At 40.9% G+C, this 22,944-nt stretch overlaps 1 protein-coding gene across 7 annotated transcripts in view; it reads right to left on the bottom strand.

The window, feature by feature from the left end:
• Window positions 1–22,944, bottom strand: part of LOC126248617 (cAMP-regulated phosphoprotein 21) — a 1,051,584-nt gene that overhangs the window by 484,221 nt on the left and 544,419 nt on the right. The gene's annotated exons all lie outside the window — the stretch shown is intronic.

Genomic DNA, 22,944 nt, shown 5'->3' with positions numbered 1-22,944 from the left:
AGAAAATAAATGTTTCAATAAATCTGTATGTTGGTTTCTGTGAGAGAGCCTGTTTTCGACTGTCAAGAAAGAACAATCTACTGGTAAGGCGGTGACGAATAGGAAACACTGATTTTTGACGAGACAGCGTCACTGGTATGTTCATTTTCGTACGTAAAAAGTGGGATAAAAGAGTTTAATTAATATGTGCATCGTAACAATCTGTGTACTTCGGAAATAAAGCAATTAATTTTGAGTGAACTGTGAACTGGGCGTTGCGCTTTTATTTTCGTGTGAAATTGACGCATGTCATTGTGTCACTGGCGAAACAGTGCGTGTGCACGATATCAGATTTGAATTGTGCTTTGATGTGAATGAGCCTTTAACTGTGTCTCGTCAATCAGAACTGAACCTGTTTCGCGGGTGCTACGGAGTAGGACATTGTGTACTTCAGAGGAATATACTTCGTGAATATATCAGTGCCGCACATTTCAAATTGCGCACACACTGGAGCTTTAGTTCCACGACATCGAGGTCACGCCGACAGCTCAGAAAGTGCACGAGTCCTCTCATTATCTGCAACGGATATATAACTGACCTGGAGACGTTATTTTCAACGCGAAATCCCCAAATACCACTATCTCGGAATCCTGCAACGAGGTGATTTTCGAGGAGATTTTCGAAACAAGTACCAAATGCAATCAGGCCCTCAATTGCGAAAGAAATTTAGTGCCGGGTTTCTTTTTAAAATAAAATTTTGTTCCAGTGTTATTATTGCAATTTTCCGATATACGACATCATTGTCGCTAGTTGGCACCATGAAATAGATGTAGTGTTTTCTCGACATCCTGTCCTACAGTTTCTTTGATTATTTGTGAAATAATACTCATACCTGCTTCCATTCATTCATTGCATTAACCACGTTTCGCAGGTTCTGACTTTTTCACGTTGTAAATTATTGTTCTCTGGAGTGAACAGATCTGCCAAACGCCATTATATGGCGTGTGCGTGAATCTGTCATAAGCGTACTTTGTTCTGGTTGACCGAGAAAAGGAGCTCGCTTACTATTCGAGGTTGTCAGCTGGTGTAGAAGAGTTTGGGGATGGTTTGTTTATGATTGTGTTCGAGTTGCATGGGTTGGGTGCATCAGTATATTTCAAGCAACTTTCAAGATAAAATTTCCAGGTGTAAATAATCGATCTTTATTAAATTTGGCGCGTACGTAGAGGGGTCAAAACAATGCAATATGAATTTCACTTTTAATGGAAAAAACACATAATTAAAATTAATTTAGAGTATTGGTTTTAGAGAGAATTCCTTCGAAACCGATAAATATTTAAAAAACGTGTTTCAAACACTGACAGAAAAAATTATTACCCCATTTTAGAGATTTCCAGTTCACTCAAGATTTATTACTGCAGCAGTGCATATAGAGTACATGAAATGATTACATTTGCAGATCAATAGACAAGCGGTTCTGAGGAACCAGGCATCAGTACATGCTGAAATACCCATATTAGACCGTGGTGTAGCCTCCACGGGCGGCAATGCAGGCGCTGACTTTGGCGTCCAATCGATGGTACAGACAGCGGAAACATGTCGTGGGATACGTTATGTCACACCTGCTCGACCTGTTCATGTTCTACTGTAAGAGTTGTTGGTTGACGTGCTGAACGAGTCACTTCTCGACCCATCATATCTCACACATGTTCGATTGGAGACAAGTGTGGAGATCGTATTGGCCTGTTGGAGCAACACATCACCTTCCTGTTGCAAAAACGGCAAAAGAACGGGCCTAACAACATTCTGCATGTACCGAACGCTGGTTAGCGTCCCCTTCAGAAACACCAAAGGTGAACGAGAGTTGTAAGTAATCGCACCCCAGACAATAATGCCTGGGCTGGGGCCAGTGTGTGTTGGAGACAGCGCCCATCAGGTCTACGCCGTACGCGCAAACGACCATTACTTGCCTGCAAGCAGAATGTGCTTTCAACGCTGAAGATCAGTGAGCACGATTCCGTGTTCCAAGTGATCCACTGACGGCACAGTTGAGCTGAGCACGTGCATGCTGTTGTGTGAGTGGAAGACGGGCCCATAGTCCCTCTGTTAAAAGCCGGTGCACAACAGTTCGTGTTGACACATTTGGGCTCACATCCCCTCTTATCTATACTGTGGTAGCTGTACGATCTGCCACTGCTGCCCTTATAACAGGACGATCCTGGTGGGCGGAGGCGTGGACGTCCAGAACCTCGCCTACAGGTGTGAAATGTTTACGTGACCACTGTTACCAGCACTGTCGCTCAACTTACCAAGCACGTCCATTTTGTGTGGCAGTTCTCCGAAAGGACCGTACCGCAACTCGGAAGGCCGCAATTTGACCCCTTCGAAGCTCTCTCGGTTAACTCACAGTAGTGCGAGTTTTTCTCCGTGGCATGCTGCCTGCTTCCTTCACACGTTCACATCACGCTGAATCTTCTGGCTATGAGCATTCCCTTTTAAAAGGTAGACACAGATGGCGCTCTGGTAGCTGTGCCACTACACTATCTGTTGGCGGACGACATTGAAACCGTTATCAGTACATCTACTATTCCCCAGGTGGCATATGCAGTCATTAGAATAAAATCAACTTCTTATTTCCATTTGAATTAGGTATTTTCCGGCAGTGTATAAAAGTTGAAATGTAAGTGACGTTGTTGAGAACTGTACAATAAACTTCTGTAATAATTTGAAATTTTGTCAAATACCCCACTAAAATTAATTAATTTTGCAAAATGAAAAGTTTTGTTACAACAAAAATTAAAGAAGCTTTCACGCGACATACTTCCATCTTTAATTAAGCTGGTTTCTCTGAAATGCCATTTTTGGAAAATAAGTTGTACGCAATGTGCTGTGTGGGTATTTTCAACATACCTAAGTAAAATATCTAAATGTTGAGTGTTAATCTAATAATTATTGTTTTAAGTTTTAAATTGTTACTTTACGTTTGACATTCATGTTTCTTTTTTGTTGTTTAGAGTACCGTCCCATATATGCGTATTTTGTTTACAGTAAATAATAATTAACGCATTATTATGATGAAAAATCATTACGAAACTCAGTAAACAAATACACTACTGGCCATTAAAATTGCTACACCAAGAATAAATGCAGATGATAAGCGGGTATTCATTGTACAAATATATTATACTAGAACTGACATGTGATTAATTTTCACGCAATTTGGGTGCATAGATCCTGAGAAATCAGTACCCAAAACAACCACCTCTGGCCGTAATAACGGCCTTGATACGCCTGGGCATTGAGTCAAACAGAGCTTGGATGTCGTGTACAGGTACAGCTGCCCATGCAGCTTCAACTCGATAGCACAGTTCATCATGAGTAGTGGCTGGCGAATTGTGACGAGCCAGTCGCTCGGCCACCATTGACCAGACGTTTTCAGTTGGTGAGAGACCTGGAGAATGTGCTGGCCAGGGCAGCAGTCGAACATTTTCTGGATCCAGAAAGGCCCGTACAGGACCTGCAACATGCGGTCGTGCATTATCCTGCTGAAATGTAGGGTTTCGTATGGATCGAATAAAGGGTAGAGCCACGGTTCGTAATACATCTGAAATGTAACGTCCACTGTGCAAACTCACGTCAATGTGAACAAGAGGTGACCGAGACGTGTAACCAATGGCACCCCATACCATCACGCCGGGTGATATGCCAGTATGGCGATGACGAATACACGCTTCCAGTGTGGGTTCACCGCGATGTCGCCAAACACGGCTGCGACCATCATGATGCTGTAAACAGAACCTGGATTCATCCGAAAAAATGACGTTTTGCCATTCGTGCACCCAGGTTCGTCGTTGAGTACACCATCGCAGGCGCTCCCGTCTGTGATGCAGCGTCAAGAGTAACCGCAGCCATCGTCTTCGAGCTGATAGTCCATGCTGCTGCAAACGTCGTCGAACTGTTCGTTCAAATGGTTGTTGTCTTGCAAACGTCCCCATCTGTTGACTCAGAGGTCGAGACGTGGCTTCACGATCCGTTACAGCCATGCGGATAAGATGCCTGTCATCTCGACTGCTAGTGATACGAGGCCGTCGGGATCCAGCACGGCGTTCCGTATTACCCTCCTGAACCCACCGACTCCAATTCTGCTAACAGTCATTGGATCTCGACCAACGCGAGCAGCAATGTCGCGATACGATAAACCGCAATCGCGATAGGCTATAATCCGACCTTTATCAAAGTCGGAAACGTGATGATACGCATTTATCCTCCTTACACGAGGCATCACAACAACGTGTCACGAGGCAACGCCGGTAAACTGCTGTTTGTGTATGAGAAACCGGTTGGAAACTTTCCTTATGACAGCACGTTGTAGGTGTCGCCACCGGCGCCAACCTTGTGTGAATGCTCTGAAAAACTAATCATTTTCATATCACAGCATCTTCTTCCTGTCGGTTAAATTTTGCGTCTGTAGCACGTCATCTTCATGATGTAGCAATTTTAATGGCCAGTAATGTACTTAACACGTCAATTTTTTACTTAATGTATATATGGCTCTGAGCACTATGGGACTCAACTGCTGAGGTCATTAGTCACTTAATGTATATAAACTGAACGGAATTTCTTCACATAGTATACACTACAGACAAAACAATATAAAACAAAATTCTGCTGCTCTCTAAATATCCTGATTTGTATCAGGCATGGTTCAGTGCACTGGAAAACGTCGGTGAAGAGAACTGATTATGTACAAGTGACAGCAGCTTATTACTCATATATTGTTTCGCAAGAGGAGACAAACAACATAATCATTTAGCAGAACTAGAACTTCCAATTTACTAACAGATGCCTGATGTAAATCAGGATATTTAGAGTACGGCCCTCAACAACGTGAGAATCCTGTTCAATTTTGTTTTATATTGTGTTGTCTGTCGCCTGCATTGTGTGAACATAATTTGTTAATTTTATGTGTATGGTGTAAAAATAGTTATGTTTTAAGGATTTGTTTAAAGATTATAATAACTGTAATGATTTTGTATTATAATAATGAGTTACTTATTAATTTCAATTAACAAAAGACACATAAGTGAAATGGTAAACTAAAGAACAAAAAAGAAAATTGAATTTGAAATGTAAAATAACAATTTAAAACATAAATTAATAATAAATAAAAGTCAAATTATTACAGAATGTGTAAATATTTTACTTAGGTATGTAGAAAATACTCAGCAGGACGTTACTTACAACATATTTTCCAAAAATGGCATTTCAGAAAAACCAGCTTCATTACATATTGATGGATGTGGCGTGAAAACTTCTTTTAATTTATGTTGTAAAGAAGTTATAATTTGTTAAAAAATTAATAAATTGCAGTGGGGTGTTTTACAATATTTCATATTATTGTCAAAGTTGATTATACAGTTTTCAAGAACATTAATTCATTTTTAACTTTTATATGAAACACATTTTCTATATTTCAGGGTCTCGAAGATATTCCCTCTAAACCTAATATGCCAGCTTAATTTTCGGGGTGTGTTTACTTCTGAGAAGTGAACGTGGGCAAAAACGAAAAAAAATCGTATTGAAATATTTTGACTCCTCTACACACCTGCCAAATGTCATGAAGATCGTTTATTTGAACCTGGGAATGTTCCCTTGTGAGTGCATTTTTGGGGCTTGTATACACGTACGTATTATTCAGCAGCACTGGTTCTACACTGTCTAGTCGTATTAATGTGATCGCTTGTCAAAAGCCTGAATAACAACATTTTGGAGCGCTGATTTCTGCGAGACGAGCAGGAAGAGAATCAGTGAGGTTCTGGAAGGTACTGACAGGAGTAATCAGCCGTGCCGACTCCATTGCCATGGCTAGATGTACCAGGTTTCTCGGTTGAGGAACCATGGCGCGAACAGCCCCATCGTGATGGTCCCACAGATTCGCAATTGGGCTCAAAAACGGGGAGCTCGGTGGCCAGGAGAGTACGGCAAACTCATGCTGGTGCTCTTCGAACCACACATATACACGGCGAGCTGTGTGACACGTTGCATTGTTCAGCTGGTAGATGCCACTGGGCCGAGGAAAAACTGCATATAGGGATGGACATGGTCCTCAAGCAGATATGCATACCTGTGTTGATCCATTGTGCCTTCCAGAGCATAAAACGTAATTCATGTGAAAATGCCACCTGTCGCCACTCAGTGGACGTCCAGTTGCGGTACTGGCGTGCAAATTCCAGCCTTCGACACCGATGAACAGCAGTGAGCATGGGTATATTAACCAGGCGCCTTTACGCAACAACGTTCGTTGAACGTTCTTTGAGGAGACACTGTTCGTAGCACCGTGGTTCATCTGGGCGGTCAATTGGTCAACAGTTGAGCGTCTGTTCGTCCATATACATCTCTGCAGCCGTTGTTCACCTCTGTCATCTGTGGCCCTTTTGAACGTCAGACAAATCACTCTCTTTCTGCATTACGACAACGACTGCAGTGTTTACGGCGTCCCCAGAAATTCTTTATATATGATCCAACACTAGTGCTGCCACCTGTCGTCTGTGAGTGTTTATTGCATTTTAACGTCGAACATAGTCGGTGGTCACATTAATATGACTGGACTGTGTATACATGTAAATCTGTGGGAACTACATTGCGCAACAGAATTAAAAGATCACGTCTTCTAAACCCATAAACTTCCACCCAATACGACACTTAAATTTGAAATTTGGCTCAAAGATGCGTACAGCCTTCTTCTGTAATGGTGAAAAAGCATGGCGCCTTGCAACGTCACTTTCGGGCTCGACGACGATACAAACAGCCAGGTACCGACACATGCGACAAAAAGACCACATTTCAGAAGTTCATGTGAAGTGTATGGTGGGTTAATGACGTCATATCGGCACCAAACTTCATTACAATTCTGCTCAACGCCATCCTGGACGTATCACACGGAGGTAGGGTCATCTCTGCTCCTCTTACCCACCTTTAACCCTTTCTTTTGACGCCTCTGCGATGAAAGGTAGAACCGCGGTGCACAGTGTTGAAATCACGCGATTTCCTTACGAGTGGCTGGAGAAAACTTTCCAGACACACCGCCGCTCAGAATGAGCACGGAAAGGCGTCAGGGGGTGGCATAAAGGACTTCGATGGTTCTATCCCTTTCCCTGGGGCGTCAATTCCCAAACATTTCGCGTTCGAATGTAGCGTCATGAGCAACGGGAAGAAGTTCTTCACAACCTTTGACACAGCTGCCACCCTCGGACGTTTCAAGCCTTCCCCGAGGACATCATGGGACTGCATCCCAATTAAACGTGATATGACCCCTTTGGAACGCAGCGGCAACGCAAAGTTTGCTCTCGTGTAAAGGTTGGAACCACTAAAGACAGTTCAACACCAAATGGTTCAAATGGCTCTGAGCACTATGGGACTTAACATATGAGGTCATCAGTCCCGTAGAACTTATAACTACTTAAACCTAACTAACCTAACGGCATCACACACATCCATGCCCGAGGCAGGATTCGAACCTGCGACCGTAGCGGTCGTGCGGTACTAGACTGAAGCGCCTAGAACCTCTCAGCCACACCGGCCGGCAGTTCAACACCGTTCGACAAAATTTGAACGTGATGCGAAGCAGCTCAGTGTGCTTATGCTGTTTCATCCGTATTATTTTGCGCCGTGCTATAGCACGACCATGGGCGGAGGGGGGTGGGGGAGGAATGGCACACTGACTCATGCATAAATAAAATGGCAAAGGATCCCCCAGTTCGGAAAAACCCTCGGTGCTACCCATCCGCATTTGTTGAGCACCTTAAAAACGCACCTGTACAGAAAGAACCCGTGACGAGAGTCCCAGGTGACTGCAGGCAAGCTACGCTGCTACTCTTTCGCCGTTTCACTGCTGCTGTTGCGCGTGATGGTATGCCAACCACAATTCGAGAATGTCTAAAGGGTTGCTGGTCTGTATAGGACTTCGTCATTGGTTATGTCTGTACATATACATTTTTAAAACTCTCAATAAAGATAGGGGGGTGCCACCAAGCGCTTTGCGGATCTCGGGTTTTTTAGAGGGAACCTTTACTGTTTTATTCACGCATGTGTCAGTGTCGCTTCCCCCGTGATCACGATAGGATGACACAAGTAGGAGCGCTGGAAAAGCATAATCGCCCTTTGATGCTTTGGATCTCGTTCAGATTTCGTCGAATGGTTCTGAACGGTCCCAAGTAGTTCCATCATGTGCACGAGAGCAAAAATTGCGTTCGATGGTGATGCAGTCCCACACTATCCTTAGAGACGGGCTGAAACACGCGAGTGTGTCAGTAGTGTCAAAGGTTGTGAACAACGTCTTCGCCGGCCGCGGTGGCCGTGCGGTTCTGGCGCTGCAGTCCGGAACCGCGGGACTGCTACGGTCGCAGGCTGCGTTGTGTCCGTCGCTGTGCTGAGGTTGTCATTGTCCAATTTAATCTCCTTAATGCTGTATGATTTCTTCTCCCTGTTCTCTTCGTGTAAAGTAATTTGTTGCTCGGTGTGTCATCGTTTTGTACGTAACCTTCTTGTTTGTATCTGGGTGACATGACGTGGTAACTATTGTGGTGCTAGATATACTTGTTGTAAACTGCACGAAAACTTAATATCTAATGAACATAAACTGTCGAATCAACTTCATAAGAACACAAGATTTAGACACATTACATACTACAAATATAATAAACGATTTACTTGAGCATCAGCGACACTACACACTGACAAAACAAAATAATAACGCTTTACTCATTTCGTTGGAAAAAAGCTGAAAGAATCATATATATATATATATATATATATATATATATATATATATATATATATATATATACAAATTATTTTTTTATTCTTTCACGTTATGGCCGAATTTAATAGGTTGTTATCTTTTTCATTATCTGGCTTCCTTGGATAGAGTTCAACTTTACATAGGAAGATTAGGATTTAAGAACCCATCAGCGACGAGATCACTGGACATGCAGCAAAAACAAGGACGGGACAAATATGTGAATGGTTCAAATGGCTCTGAGCACTATGGTACTTAACATCTCAGGTCATCAGTCCCCTAGAACTTAGAACTACTTAAACCTAACTAACCTAAGGACATCACACACATCCATGCCCGAGGCAGGATTCGAACCTGCGACAGTAGCGGTCACGCGGTTCCAGACTGAAGCGCCTACAACCGCTCGGCCACCAGCGGCCGGCAAATGTGTGAATGGAAATGGGTCCAAATGAATCATATCGATCGTCTTATGCGATTTAGGTGGACCACAGAAAATCTAGCTCTGGATGGTTGAGTGGGGTTTTTAGTGGAACGAACATTCCGCTGCCGACGACGAGGTCATTAGAGACGGAGCACACATTCAGTTTGGGGAAGGATAGGTTCAGAAACTGGTCGTGCCCTTCTCAAAGGAAACATGCCGGAGTTTATTTTATGCGGTTTAGTGAAGCCCCAGGAAACCCAAATGTGTATGGCCTGACGTAAACTGTGCACCATCGGACGGTTGAAGAACTCTTTAACAATCAACTGTTGACGAGATTACAGTTATGATAAGGAGGTAACTCATACGCTTACGTTCATAAATGTTTTCAGTAGTGCACTACTTCAGTCGGATGCTAGTTTTCAGATTTTTTTTAAAGCTTAACTCAGCTTCGTAATAATAATAATAGTAATAATAATAGGTATATGCCAAATCATTTTTAGATGCGTCATCCAATTTTTCATTTGTTGCTTATTAATAACAATTAGAAATGTCTCACACGAGTTGGCGTCATAATAGACTATTAATATTTCACTAACCTATTAAAACGCATGGGACATCTGTCTGGTGACATGAATAGCAATAAAGGGTGAGTGTAAATTCTTTCCCTTATTAAAAAAAAATGTTTGTTAGGAGCTCTGTTAGATACAGCTATCCAGTTTATTGCAAACAGTAGCTTAACTCATAAAGCTTTTATGGATACACTTCTACATATGCTCTGACAACATCTGATTTCTTTTCTGTCTCTTGTCACATGTAGCGTAATTTTGGAGCACTACTATCACGAACAACTTAAACTGGAAAGAATACATAGAAAATGATGTGGGGGAAGGCGAACCAAAGACTGCGTTTTATTGGCAAAACACTTAGAAGATGGAACAGATCTACTAAAGAGACTGCCTACACTACGCTTATCTGTCCTCTTCGGGATTACTGCAACCACTTTCCATAGCTGCTCACGACCGTTGTAAGCAAACAGCCGACCAGCTTCACTGTTTCAGAGGTTGTCATTTCCAACCACAGCAGTACAACAATGTGCCCTTTCTCAAAACCGCTTCATATCACTGGATTTCCGCTTTTGTGGCCCGTGTCTTATTTATAATGATTGCCCATTCGTCTCTCTTCCGTTTACATTCTTTCCTTATTGCGTCACATCACCAGGAGGCATTCAACCTCGCGGTGGATAATAGTCATACGTACGTTTGGATCGTCAAATTAGGTTTTGAGCTTTCGTCCTCTCGAATTCGAGTCCATTTGCTCGTTGTACAGCGTTAAGAGAATAAACGCAGTTTCAGCCTTAAAGAAAACTTGCTTGCGAACAGCGGAAGCATACTTACTCTTCCATACCAAAGAAGTTTAAAGACACGAACGTCTTGATGAGTCCCCAATAGCAATCTGAACCCCAGGTAATCCGCATAATAGTGTTAAATAACAGAAAGGGTCGACGGTGCTTACTTTCTGCAGGAATCCATCATTTTTAATGAAGTGGATGACTACTGTTGTCGATTTTGTTGTTGAAGAACTATTACAAATGAGATGTAAGGTTTCTAAAACTCTTACATACTGAAAAGCTTTTGGGTGCCTATTGGAGTTGACGATGATATTTTTGTGCTCAATATTTAGATGACTTTTCCAGACGTCTTCATCAGGTTCTGCGAAGGGTGGTGTTTCGTGTTTTCGCAGCCTAACCTCCAACCAGGCTATGGAATAATGTTGTCATCGTGATTCTGTCTACAATACAGTTAGACTACCAGCGCTCGCTACGCTCTTTGATGCGCATTTGTTTTACGATGCCCGCGCGATTATCACAAGAAACACACATCCGTTCACCGTTTTCCTGCTCTGGCAGATGATATAGCTGGCAAAATCGTCGTAAATTGAATTCCAGATGCCAAACTTTACTTAATTTGAAACCACTGTCGTTCTTTATTGAAATAGGGAGGCGAAAGAAGATTATAGTTTAACAAACATTCGATGATGTCATCAGAGACAGAAATGTTGCTCGAAATCGGCTGTGTCCTATTTAATGGAACCATCCCGGTATTCAGTTTAAGCTATTTAAGAAAATTACGGAAAACATAAATCTGGATGGCCAGAGTGTGAAAGTCATCTATAATTTATTTATTTATTTATTGTTCCGTGGGTCCAAATTAAGGAGAAGTCTCCATGGCCATGGAACGAGTCAATACATGAAATTACAACAAGATAGTAGAAACAGATAAAATGAAATATAAGCAACATATTCAGGCGACAGCTCGTAAGTTTAAATAAAGAAAATCAACAATGTAACACTTGAATTTGCTTAATTTTTCAGCTCTTCCAGGAGCTCCTCGACAGAATAGAAGGAGTGAGCCATGAGGAAACTCTTCAGTTTAGACTTAAAAGTGTTTGGGCTACTGCTGAGATTTTTGAGTTCTTGTGGTAGCTTATTGAAAATGGATGCAGCAGAATATTGCACTCCTTTCTGCACAAGAGTCAAGGAAGTGCATTCCACATGCAGATTTGATTTCTGCCTAGTATTAACTGAGTGAAAGTTGCTAACTCTTGGGAATAAGCTAATATTGCTAACAACAAATGACATTAAAGAAAATATATACTGTGAGGGCAATGTCAGAATTCCCAAACTATTGAATAGGAATCGACAAGAGGTTCTCGAACTTACACCACATATAGCTCGAACAGCCCGTTTTTGAGTCAAAAATATCCTTTTTGAATCAGAAGAATTACCCCAAAAAATAATACCATATGACATAAGCGTATGAAAATATGCGAAGTAGACTACTTTTCGTGTTGAACTGTCACTTATTTCAGATACTGTTCTAATGTTAAATAAAGCAGCATTTAGTTTCTGAACAAGATCCTGAACATGGGCTTTCCACAACAGCTTACTATCTATCCGAACGCCTAGGAACTTGAACTGTTCCGTCTCGCTTATAATATGCCCATTCTGTCTGATCAAAATATAGGTTCTTGTTGAAGTGTGAGTTAGAAACTGTAAAAACTGAGTCTTACTGTGATTTAGCATCAAATTATTTTCCACAAGCCACGAACTTATTTCATGAAGTACATTATTTGATACTGTTTCAATAATACACACAAGATCCTTCACTACCAAGCTGGTGTCATCAACAAAAAGAAATATTTTTGAATCACCTGTAATACTAGAAGGCATATCATTTATATAAATAAGAAACAGTAGTGGCCCCAGCACCGACCCTTGGGGAACGCCCCACTTAACAGTGCCCCATTGGGACTTAACTTAATGTTTGTCTATTTCATTTTCTGCAGTCAAATTTCTTTTGTGTTGTAGATATGTGTGTTAATAGGACTCAGGTATATTCCTTTATCAGGCGCTTATGATTACATCAATAACATAGCACCATTTATGAGAAACATGTCATCAGTACATCTCTGTCGAAAACGAAACGCCTTTACTATAGCAGCCAGTTTACGGACATGATAGTTACAGCGTCGGGCATATACTTCTATTGCGTTAGACTTTTACTCACAAATAAACCATACTGCACACAAGTGTACAGACACTCGCTCCATAAATGACTGAACAACGTGTTATAGCAGACAAGCTTTCCATATCATAATGGATAAGCGAAAGGATATTGAGGTCCCACTGGCCTCCACGTACCTGCACCGCTTTTGAGTATTCCGAGTTGGAGTAGTGCACAAAAGCAACAATATTAAATTACAGATTCTGAGACAGCTTGCGATGGTCTAGTAAAGACACATCAACTGCGGCATACTTAGTACATTTGCAACATATTCCTAATAATAAACTGCTGCCGTGACATCTACATCCTCACATAATTTTTTTTTAATTTAACAAATTTCAAATCTTAGTGGCACATTAAATTTGTATTCCAAGTGAGACTAACTACATCCCTGGTCTTGTCTATGGAAATCTTCAATCGAAGGCTCTAACCGAGCTCTATCGCAAACTGAAAACTTCAATTTGTTGTTTTATAGCACGATACCTACGACTGACGCTTTAAAGAGAAAGGTTAAAGTTATGACTGGTGTACGATCTCTCCCTGGATAGCACTAGCAGCGTATTAGCGACGGATACGTTGGGTTTAATTTTATCAACGAATTAAAACTTAGGAGTTATACATTCAGCTGAGCGTCCAAACACGCCGCACAAACAGAATAAGTTTACTTTCGACTTACATTCTACAATTCCGAAATGTTATACGAAATCTCTGGAACTGTTTCCACTATCCTTAAACATTGTTTTGAGCTGCCCTGTTCATAACAGTTTGCTCAATGGAACTTGAACTCTCGACGTTTTCATTTGAAAATTTGTCTACTTTGCGTTATATCAAGCTAAATTGTGAAGTACAGGAAACACTGAAACAAGCAGTAAGAAATAAAGGCAGTGAAACACGACACGAAAAGTAGGGAATAAATGACAAGAACAGCCATGGACAGAGTTGAAGGAGAATATAGTTTGCGTTTAACATCCTTCTGGGACTTATCTCAATAAAAATGGAGGATTAATTCGGTTGCACAAGGTTGGGGGATGATGTCAAGCCTATGGTCGAAGTAAACATCCCGGTATTGGCTTCATGTGATTTAGGAAGACCACAGGAAAATCTAAGTAAGGAATTCAGTGCATGAATCTGAAGCCGCCTCTTCGCGAATAAAAATCCAGATTCTTCAGCACTACATACCAATCTCGCTCGGTCCAGTCAGCAAGTCCTCGAGCAGACGATTCGTCAGATTGTGGAGCTTTCCACTCAACGATTGTACCATCCAAAACGCATCGAGCATAGCACAGTGACAGAGACAGTCAAGTCAATGAAAAATCAGTATGAGACACCTATCGTTTACAGTTGGAAGTTTAATGAATATGTTGATAGCTTCAGATCTGAAAAAATTCAACAAAGAAAACCGTCCCGATCACTCATTAGTACAACACTTTGTGTGGAACAGGAAAGAGATGGGAGTCGTGATTAGGAAAGATAGCCGATACACGTCAATCCTAATGGAGTCAACCGTGAAGTTTCCACAAACGATAGTGCGTAGTGACTTAGAGTGCCCCGGAATTCACACATTACGACCAACTTGGAGGTGTTCCGAACCAGTTCATTTGGAGCTACAAAAAATATCCTTGTACTGTGAGAAATTGAAACATAAAATCACATGTAAGATGATCAAGGGTATGGAGTAAAAACATCTTTTGTGTTCAAAGTACGAGAAATTCAGACCAACCATCTGATAAAAGCTTATACCAAATCATCTTTGGAATTGCTAAAGCCCAGTTCTAAGAGGGTTTCAGCCACATACAGAACTTGATCTGGGAAGAACGACTTTTAGATTGATGTAAGACGAATTAAAAATGCAATTCTTAATTAGAGGCGGATTCCGGCCACGGGCGTTCTTCAATGTATGGCGACTTGTAGCCACAGCAGTTGCAAAGGCACGTGCTGTTTAAGGTACATATTACTCCGTGTCCTAATGTCATTATCACATGTCCGCTTCCTTCGAGGAGACCCTAACATAACGAAACGTTACGTTTGAATGGTTCAGCTGGTTCACTCATAGATTCACCAGCAAGAAAATGTTTGTTTTTGGAAATAATAAAGAAAATCATTGAATCACGAAACCTCATTACAGTGGAAGAAGACTAATTTGGTAAGTGATGTATTACATCTTGAACAATAAAAACAGAAGCGATAAATCTTAAGTGCTTTTATTCTATGATTTTTCCGTACAATTACTTAAGGTCTGCAAACCTTGTCTATACGATCAAAGAGCCTGTCGGATACTGCTCCAACTGCAATGTGTCCGTAAACCTAAATTTTCTTGGCTGGCTAGCCCAATAATTTTATCTAGCCACATTCTGTCTTATTTTGTGACCATAAAAATTTTCACAAAATATTTTGCTCTAATTTACCACGAATTTATTACCTTAAATCTGCCCTTGCTATTCACCCTAGTCACTCTCCAGAACTATTAGAAATCCCTTCCAGATTTGATTAACTGTATTTTTTGCCCAACTTTTCGAGTAATCTGATATCATTATTTCCGTTAATGGATAAAATGCTGTATTCGTAGGGAGTAAACTATATGGTGCTTTTTAGAGAAAACCTGATTTTCAGTGTGATCTATTTTTCACATTGTCCGATTAAAGCCTTTGTTAATAGCTGCAGCATGTGTGTAAATATTAAATAGCCCTACAATCCGTCCTCTTCAACAAAATATGAAGCTTTCTGAAGAACATGATTTTTTTTTTTCGTTTCCATGTTTCTTGTCATTTATGTCGTTCCGCATCGATTCTAGGATTCTAACCCTAAGTCCGGGAATGGGTGACCTGTCCTCCAATATTTATCAGGTCTTCTCATTTCTGAACTCTTCATTTACTACAATCACACTTTATACTCCAAAATTAATACAGTGGCTTGTTTTTTGTAGCCTCTTCAATTCGGGAGGGGCGTGATTTGCCAAAAGCAGCATATGAAGTTGTAGACTCCTTTAATACTACGGGTCTTTGCCCACTTCATACAATTAATCAATTACTTGGTACTGCTAAAATGTAATTGATTTTTTCACATTCCGCAAATTTTCACCGGAAGGCAGGATTATTTGTCGTAGTTAAGAAACGTCGCCTTAAAGCGAACTTTTATCCATCATCTGTGTTACATTACGTTTTTGGTTGCATGTGTTTATAGACTAAAAGAAACCCAAAAAAGTTTATTGACCACCGCAATGATACAAAGGCCTACCGTAATTTTCTGTACGTCATTTTGGTGGGTTATACACGGCGACTTCTGATTGGCTCGTGTGTTTACCGTTCTCCGCACTTCTTCCTTGTTCTCGGGATCATAACAGAAATGTTCTATGCTCGATCTGTTTAATAGACACTGGGATCCATATTTCCTGTTTTCATGAGTAATTTAAGCAAAACTAAATGGTCTCAATGAATCTATTTCTCATATACGAGGGTTGAAACTTTAATAGTGGCAACTATTTATTTACAGCTCTTAGAAAACAGATACGTGTTTCAAAGTTTTACTGACCTTCAGAGTAGTCACCAGCATTGTGTATAACCCGTTGCTAGTGATGTTGAAGTCGTAGGATACTCTTAGCAGTGCCAGTTGTGTTGACAGTTCAAGTGGCGCGGTCTATTGCCCGACGAATTTGTAGCAGTTCTGAAGCGAATGCCGTGAAGTGTTTCCTTCAGTTTAGAAATCGAGTTGAACTCACGATGGCGTAGGTCAGGGAAGTGCAATAGGGGATATAGCACTTAGCAGCCCCATCAGTCGAACAAATCAGTAACAGCTTGTACGGTACGTGCTTGAGCATTGTCCTGCAAAATGATGGTCAGGTCCTACAGACAGTGTCAGCACTTCTGTCCCTAAGTTGGTCGTAGGGTGTGTTCCAAAAATGAACAGCATAGAGACAGAGGTGATGACACTTCCTGCAGGACCTGACCATCATTTTGCAGGACAATGCTCAAGCACGTATAGTGCAAGCTGTTACTGATTTGTTTGCCTGATGGGGTGCTAAGTGCTATACCACCTATTGCACTCTCCTGACTTAAGCCCTCGTAAGTTCAACTCGATTTATAAACTGATGGAAACACTTCACAGCATTCTCTTCAGAACTGCGACAAATTCGTCGGGCAGTAGACCGCGCCGCTAGAACTGTCAACACAAGTGGCACTGCTAAGAGTATCCTACGACTTCCACATCGCTGGCAACGGGTTATACACAATGCTGCTGGCTACTTTGAAGGCCAGTAAAACTTTGAAACACGTATATATTTCTTACGAGCTGTAAATAAACAGTTGCCATTATTGAAGTTCCAAACATCGTAATTTATGTTACTGTCTAATGCGTACCTTATCATGATCATTAATATACTTTCAGGCTTTCATTCGCAAAGCTATACACTCACCTTCTTCCGTTTCACTGAACTTTTTTTTAAAGCGCATCTATTGATGGTTCTCATATCTTATTTATCATGTAGTCATTTCCATTCTTGTACTAATATTCTTTCCGCACATGTTTCACTCTAGGATGGAACTAATTCACTTAGATGAAATACAGCACCTACTGATGCATACGGCTAGGCACTTTTCCTATAATCCGTGCGTGGGTGAAGCAAGAGTATGTGTAACTGGCGCTGTGTGCATTGCACCGTTTATCGGGTAGTAGCTGCGGGCTAAGACATCAGTATACACAAAGTATATGAAGAATCTGAAAACTCTGTGACCTTCATCTGGAGCCGTTTTGTAATCAAAAAGCCATTTTCTACTTATACAGCATGTTCCTTGATCTGAAAAGTCTATCGTAGAAATTACATGTCTCATTATTATACAAAAAGCAGCTACGTTGATTGTAAATTTAGAGTGTGTTCAAAACGCCCATAATACATCTCATCTTGGAATTACTGTGATTCGTAATCTATTTCATGAAAAGTTTATAGCAGTGTCTATGACACGGCCATTTCACAGTTCTGTTGATTTTTAATGATACAAAGTGAGATCGTTCTGCTAATTCTTGAAGCTCACCTGTTTAGCTTTTCACCTTAGGTATTTTCTCGATAATTAAGCGGACAGATCACTAAAACATCAATATCAGTCATATTCGCAGTACCATGGATGGGGGAACAGAACGCACGGAAAATGAGTAAGTTTGAAGCGAGATAGATAGAAAATTGGTCACTAGTTCACAATGTACATTCCAGTGTTGAATTCACAACGCAGTGTGATGGGTCATTGGGAACTGGTTCAAAATGGTTCAAATGGCTCTGAGCACTATGGGACTCAACTGCTGAGGTCATAAGTCCCCTAGAACTTAGAACTACTTAAACCTAACTAACCTAAGGACATCACACACATCCATGCCCGAGGCAGGATTCGAACCTGCGACCGTAGCAGTCACGCGGCTCCGGACTGAGCGCCTAGAACCGCTAGACCACCGCGGCCGGCGGGAACTGGTGGACTACTAATGATATACATAAGGAAAGCGGAAGATAAACATTCGGTACCCTATATTACTATTTTCCAGATCACAAAATACCGCCGTGGACTCACAGAAACAGGATGATCGTAAAGATTCTGCTCAGTTATTAGCTCTTTTCACTGCTATAGACGAAGCTTTGTAACCTGAACCTTCCATGCATAGTCAACACTGAGAATTTTAATACTGACAGTGTCTTGTAAGGTAGTGAAAAATTAACTTTTAGACATGAGCCACGCAAACGGTATGTTTTCTGATATCCGATCGAAATTTACCACTCACGCCAGTAAAGCCTCGGGAACTAAACTATCGAAAATACGCTGCACAGGGCGTAATGTTGTTTATTGTGATCAGTTCCATGGTCTGGAGCCTCGTATACAGGATGAACCAGAACGCTACCGACAAACATTAGGGTCTGGTAGTATGGATCAAAACAAGAAACAAATGTCCAGTAAACGTGGGTTCTCAGATGCATACCTTGAGAGCTATGAGCACTTGTTTATCTTCGTCACTGTGAGACACATCTCTTCTACCGAAAACTCTTTGCTTAACATATTTTGAGAGGTGGTGGTATGGACCTAAACAGGAAAAAAAAGTCTAGTAAACTTTGGCTCTAGAGTACATTACTTAAAAGCTACGAGCACTTGTTCATATTTATTACTGTGAAACACATATTTTCTACGGAACAAGTGCTTATACCACTTAAGGTAGGCATTGTAGAACCCGTGTTTATGGGACATATTTCTTCTTTTGTTCCGTACAACCTGCTCCATAAAATACGGAAAGCAAAGAGCTTGCGGAGTAAGAGATGTGGTTCACAGTATTGAAGAGATGGTAATGGACTGAAACATCCGAAAAAAATGTCTAATAAACAAGTGCTCATAGCTCTTAAGGTATGAGCTTTAGAGCCCTTGTTTATTAGACATTTTTTCTGATGTTTCAGTCCATTACCATCTCTGAAAGTTTGTCAGTGGAGTTCTGGATCATACTGTATACTGTTTGTGATGATACTACTGCATAACGTCTTCAGACGTGGTTGCAAAATAGACTGGTGTGCAACATGTAAGGACAAAAGTAACTTTTGCATGATGTGTCACTGCCAAGTAACAAAGCTCGAAGAAACGTGGACCATACATGGAATTAACTGCTAGCGAAGAAGGTAACTGAAGGAAGTACGCTATGAGACGAACAGAAATGATACTTTTATTCAAAGATAATAATAACACTTAAGAACACCTTGAGTCATGATTTTCCACAGGATATTATAAAGGCGGGACATGGTCCTTAAGAGGGAGTGTGATCATCATGAACGCCAGTGTATCTTCTGCAACACGTTCCCGTGCTGGCCACAACGTTGGTAAGAAATTCTTGTTGTAAGACGTGAATTCCTCCACCGACGCAGCTGACAACGGACGGTTGGTGCATGTGGACGTGGATCCCATACGGGCTCGATGGGATTTTAGGTGGGGAAAGGGCAGGCGCGTCCATTCGATGAATATCCTCTCGTCCCAAGAGTTCAGCCACCACATCTGTTCGATGCTCTCGCGCATTGTCACGCGTAAAAATGACGTCAAGGCTGCATGTACCACTGGAAAGAGGCACATTGGGAATAAGTATAGTGTTAGATTAACGTTTACCGGTGACTGTAACGTGTTCAAAAATTTAGAGGTGAGTAAGCCCATGCAACATTATAGTTCCTCACACAATAACAGATGTGACAGCAAAGCGATCATGTTGGACGTAGTCTCATATGGCGAAAACAGGGAAGACATAATGCACGCAGGAACATCGTCGAATTTGATCGTTCCAGTGGTCCAGGTTTTATGGTATGCAACAGCATATTGTTGCATGGGGTACTCAACTCCAAATCTTTGAGCACGGTGGATTCGATCCTGAGAGTGCAGGTGGACGAGCGATTGGAACGAGAGGAATTCGGCTAATGTAGTGGCCTGCCCGTTTCTCCGACTTAAATCCTATCGAAAACATTTCAGCACGTTCATATAACCCAATGATAGTCCAGCAGTTGTCAACCGCTCTGGTGGAGGACTGGAATCCTCTACCACAAGAATTCCTTACCAGTATTGTGGACAGCATGGGAGCTGATCACGCACATTGTTAAGAATCGTGTCCCATCGTTTCTAATGGCCAGGGGACCACCATGGATAGATATGTCTTTAGTGTAATTAATTTATTTGAATAGAAGTCTCATTTCTGTTAGTGTCAATGCGTAATTATTTCATTTACTTTCTTTGCAATATTTTAAAACTTTATTCTGTGTATGGTCATTGCTTCATCGAGCTACGTTTCTTGACAATGACACACTATGCGCAAGTTGCTTTCGTCCTCAAGTTTTGAACGTTGGTGTATTTCAGGGAACTTACCACAGCAATACTTTGTTCCCCCGTCTTACCCGGATATGGGGCGAGGTGGTGCTGTGAGATGACACTGGACTCACATCCGGGATGACGACGGCTCTGGATCCAGAAGTGGATTTTCCGATTTTCCGTGATTTACTTGGATGGCTTAGAGGAAAAAATGGTTAGGTTCATTTGAAAAGGACACAGTCGACTTTCTGGCCCATCTTTTTGATCAGAGCTCGTGCTCTGTTACCAATGACGTCATCGAAGACGGGACGTTGGAAACTAATCTCCTTTACTTTCTTTCAGGTAGACAGTGCATTTAACATATTTTTCGGTGTATGAAATCATACTTCGCAGACCAGAAGACACTACTCTTCACCGAGGCAGGAGCTGAGTGGTATAAAGGAAGGAAGAAAGAACACACAATAGTTTAACGTTTCATTGTGAAGGGGTCAATAAGAACGGTTCGGCACAGACGTTAAGACACTAGAATTGAATTTTGGAGTGATAGGGCTGATATCACAGTCTGGCTATCCAGTTTGAAAGTTTTCGTAGTTTTCCTAAACGACTTGATGTGAATGACAGGACAGTTGCTTTGAAAATGCAACCGCCGATCTCATTCACCATATTTGTACAAAGAGAGCTCGTGTCCCGACTGTGATTCTGTAGACTAACGGTTCATAAACGACAACCTTCCTTCCGTTTCACTAGAAGTTTTTCGGTTCCGTCGAAGGTGTTTCAAAATCAACTTGAGGCTGAGGCGTACTAATACTTCTTTCAACCAAAGACAGCGGATGTATTTACCTCTTCATATGTAGTTTACAAAACAACAGTGACGATAAATTTTACATAGAGCTCAGTTATGATTCTTGCAAATTGGTGAGGTGCTATCGTAAGAATATTATTAAATATGTAATGTGAAAATAAATTATTTTGAGATATAGTGTAGAACACAGACAAGTGACAGTGCTGTGCAAAAATCTGAGGAACTGTGAGCCTGGAATTACAAGTCCACTGGTGTAGTTGCTATATAAGACTAATATCATATAATTAGTTAAGTTTTGAAATAGTGTCTGTCTTTGATGAGCGGATCGTTTGTAAACAGGGATAAACTATGGTCAACTACATTACATTACATTAGTAGTATTTCATGAATTCCATCGAGGATAGTCACTCCGATGTAGAATGAAGTCATAGTTGCACATTATCTTTAATTATAATTCAATGAAATGACACAACGTAACGAAAAACAACTGTGTTGCATTGCTAAGGTTACTTATAAAATAGCCGAAATCAGTGATTTTAATAGCCTCTATGAAGACACTCTGCAGCGGGGTGGATGCCGCCTGACGATAAGATATTTGATACAGTCTCGCGCTTCACCGCCTCACCTCCAAGACATTCAATAGGCTCAAGCAGATTGTTGAATATATGTGTATCCACGAATCTGACTCCTTTACATACTAATTTTAACCCCGTGAAGTCTTTGCTTTTGGTACAATTACTATGTTGTCGCTGTTCTTTATTTTTTGAGAAAAGATAAATCTTGGTAACAACAAAGGACACAAGATACAATTCTTTTAACACCCTTTTGTATTCTTTTTAGAAGGCTCTTTCTTGATTCTAGGCAGTGTCTCTTCCAGTTATGACTGTGATATATTTTTAGTCTCAAAAACGTAACGCTTTCCACTTCTTGTATTTCACTGTTCGCCGTAAACAGTATTTATGTGTGGAGTTCTATGAGGAGTGCTGAACTGTATGTACTAAGACTTTATAAAAGGTAGCGGTAATCCATTTGCCTTGAAACATTTGTAGATTTTTCAAATAATTAGTTAGCTGCTCTTTCATTTATTCCTATGCTTGTATCATGTGTAAAAGAGGAAAAAATTTCATCTCATGACAATTTCTACTGGAATATCTTTTGTGTATACGGACAACAGAGGACAAAAACAGAATCCTGTGGTATAATATGTCTGATTGCTTCAAATTATGAGTACATATTGTTATGGGATCGACATAGAACTGATACACATAGCTTTCTATCAAGCTGGTAGGTTAAAACCATGAACTTTGTACGTCGACTTTTAAAAAATATTTTAATTTTTGTATGTTCGTGTTATGGTTCATACAATCACAAGCCACAGACAAGTCACAAAATATTCCAAATGACAATAGTAACTAATTTATTGACTTCAGTATATAATCTGTGATGTTAAATATATCATGTCCAGTCCGCAGCCTTTATTGAAATCCAAACTGTTTGCTTCTGAGTATGTCATTTGATACTAAGTGTCTATATAATCTATTGCCCATTATCCTTGCAAAATTTTTTCAAAACAGTGGCAATAG

This window comes from Schistocerca nitens, chromosome 3 (assembly GCF_023898315.1).
Source record: "Schistocerca nitens isolate TAMUIC-IGC-003100 chromosome 3, iqSchNite1.1, whole genome shotgun sequence".
In the NCBI taxonomy this organism is placed as follows: domain Eukaryota; kingdom Metazoa; phylum Arthropoda; class Insecta; order Orthoptera; family Acrididae; genus Schistocerca; species Schistocerca nitens.
The sequence above is the reverse complement of the archived record's forward strand: the minus strand, read 5'-3'. Positions and strand labels throughout refer to the sequence as shown.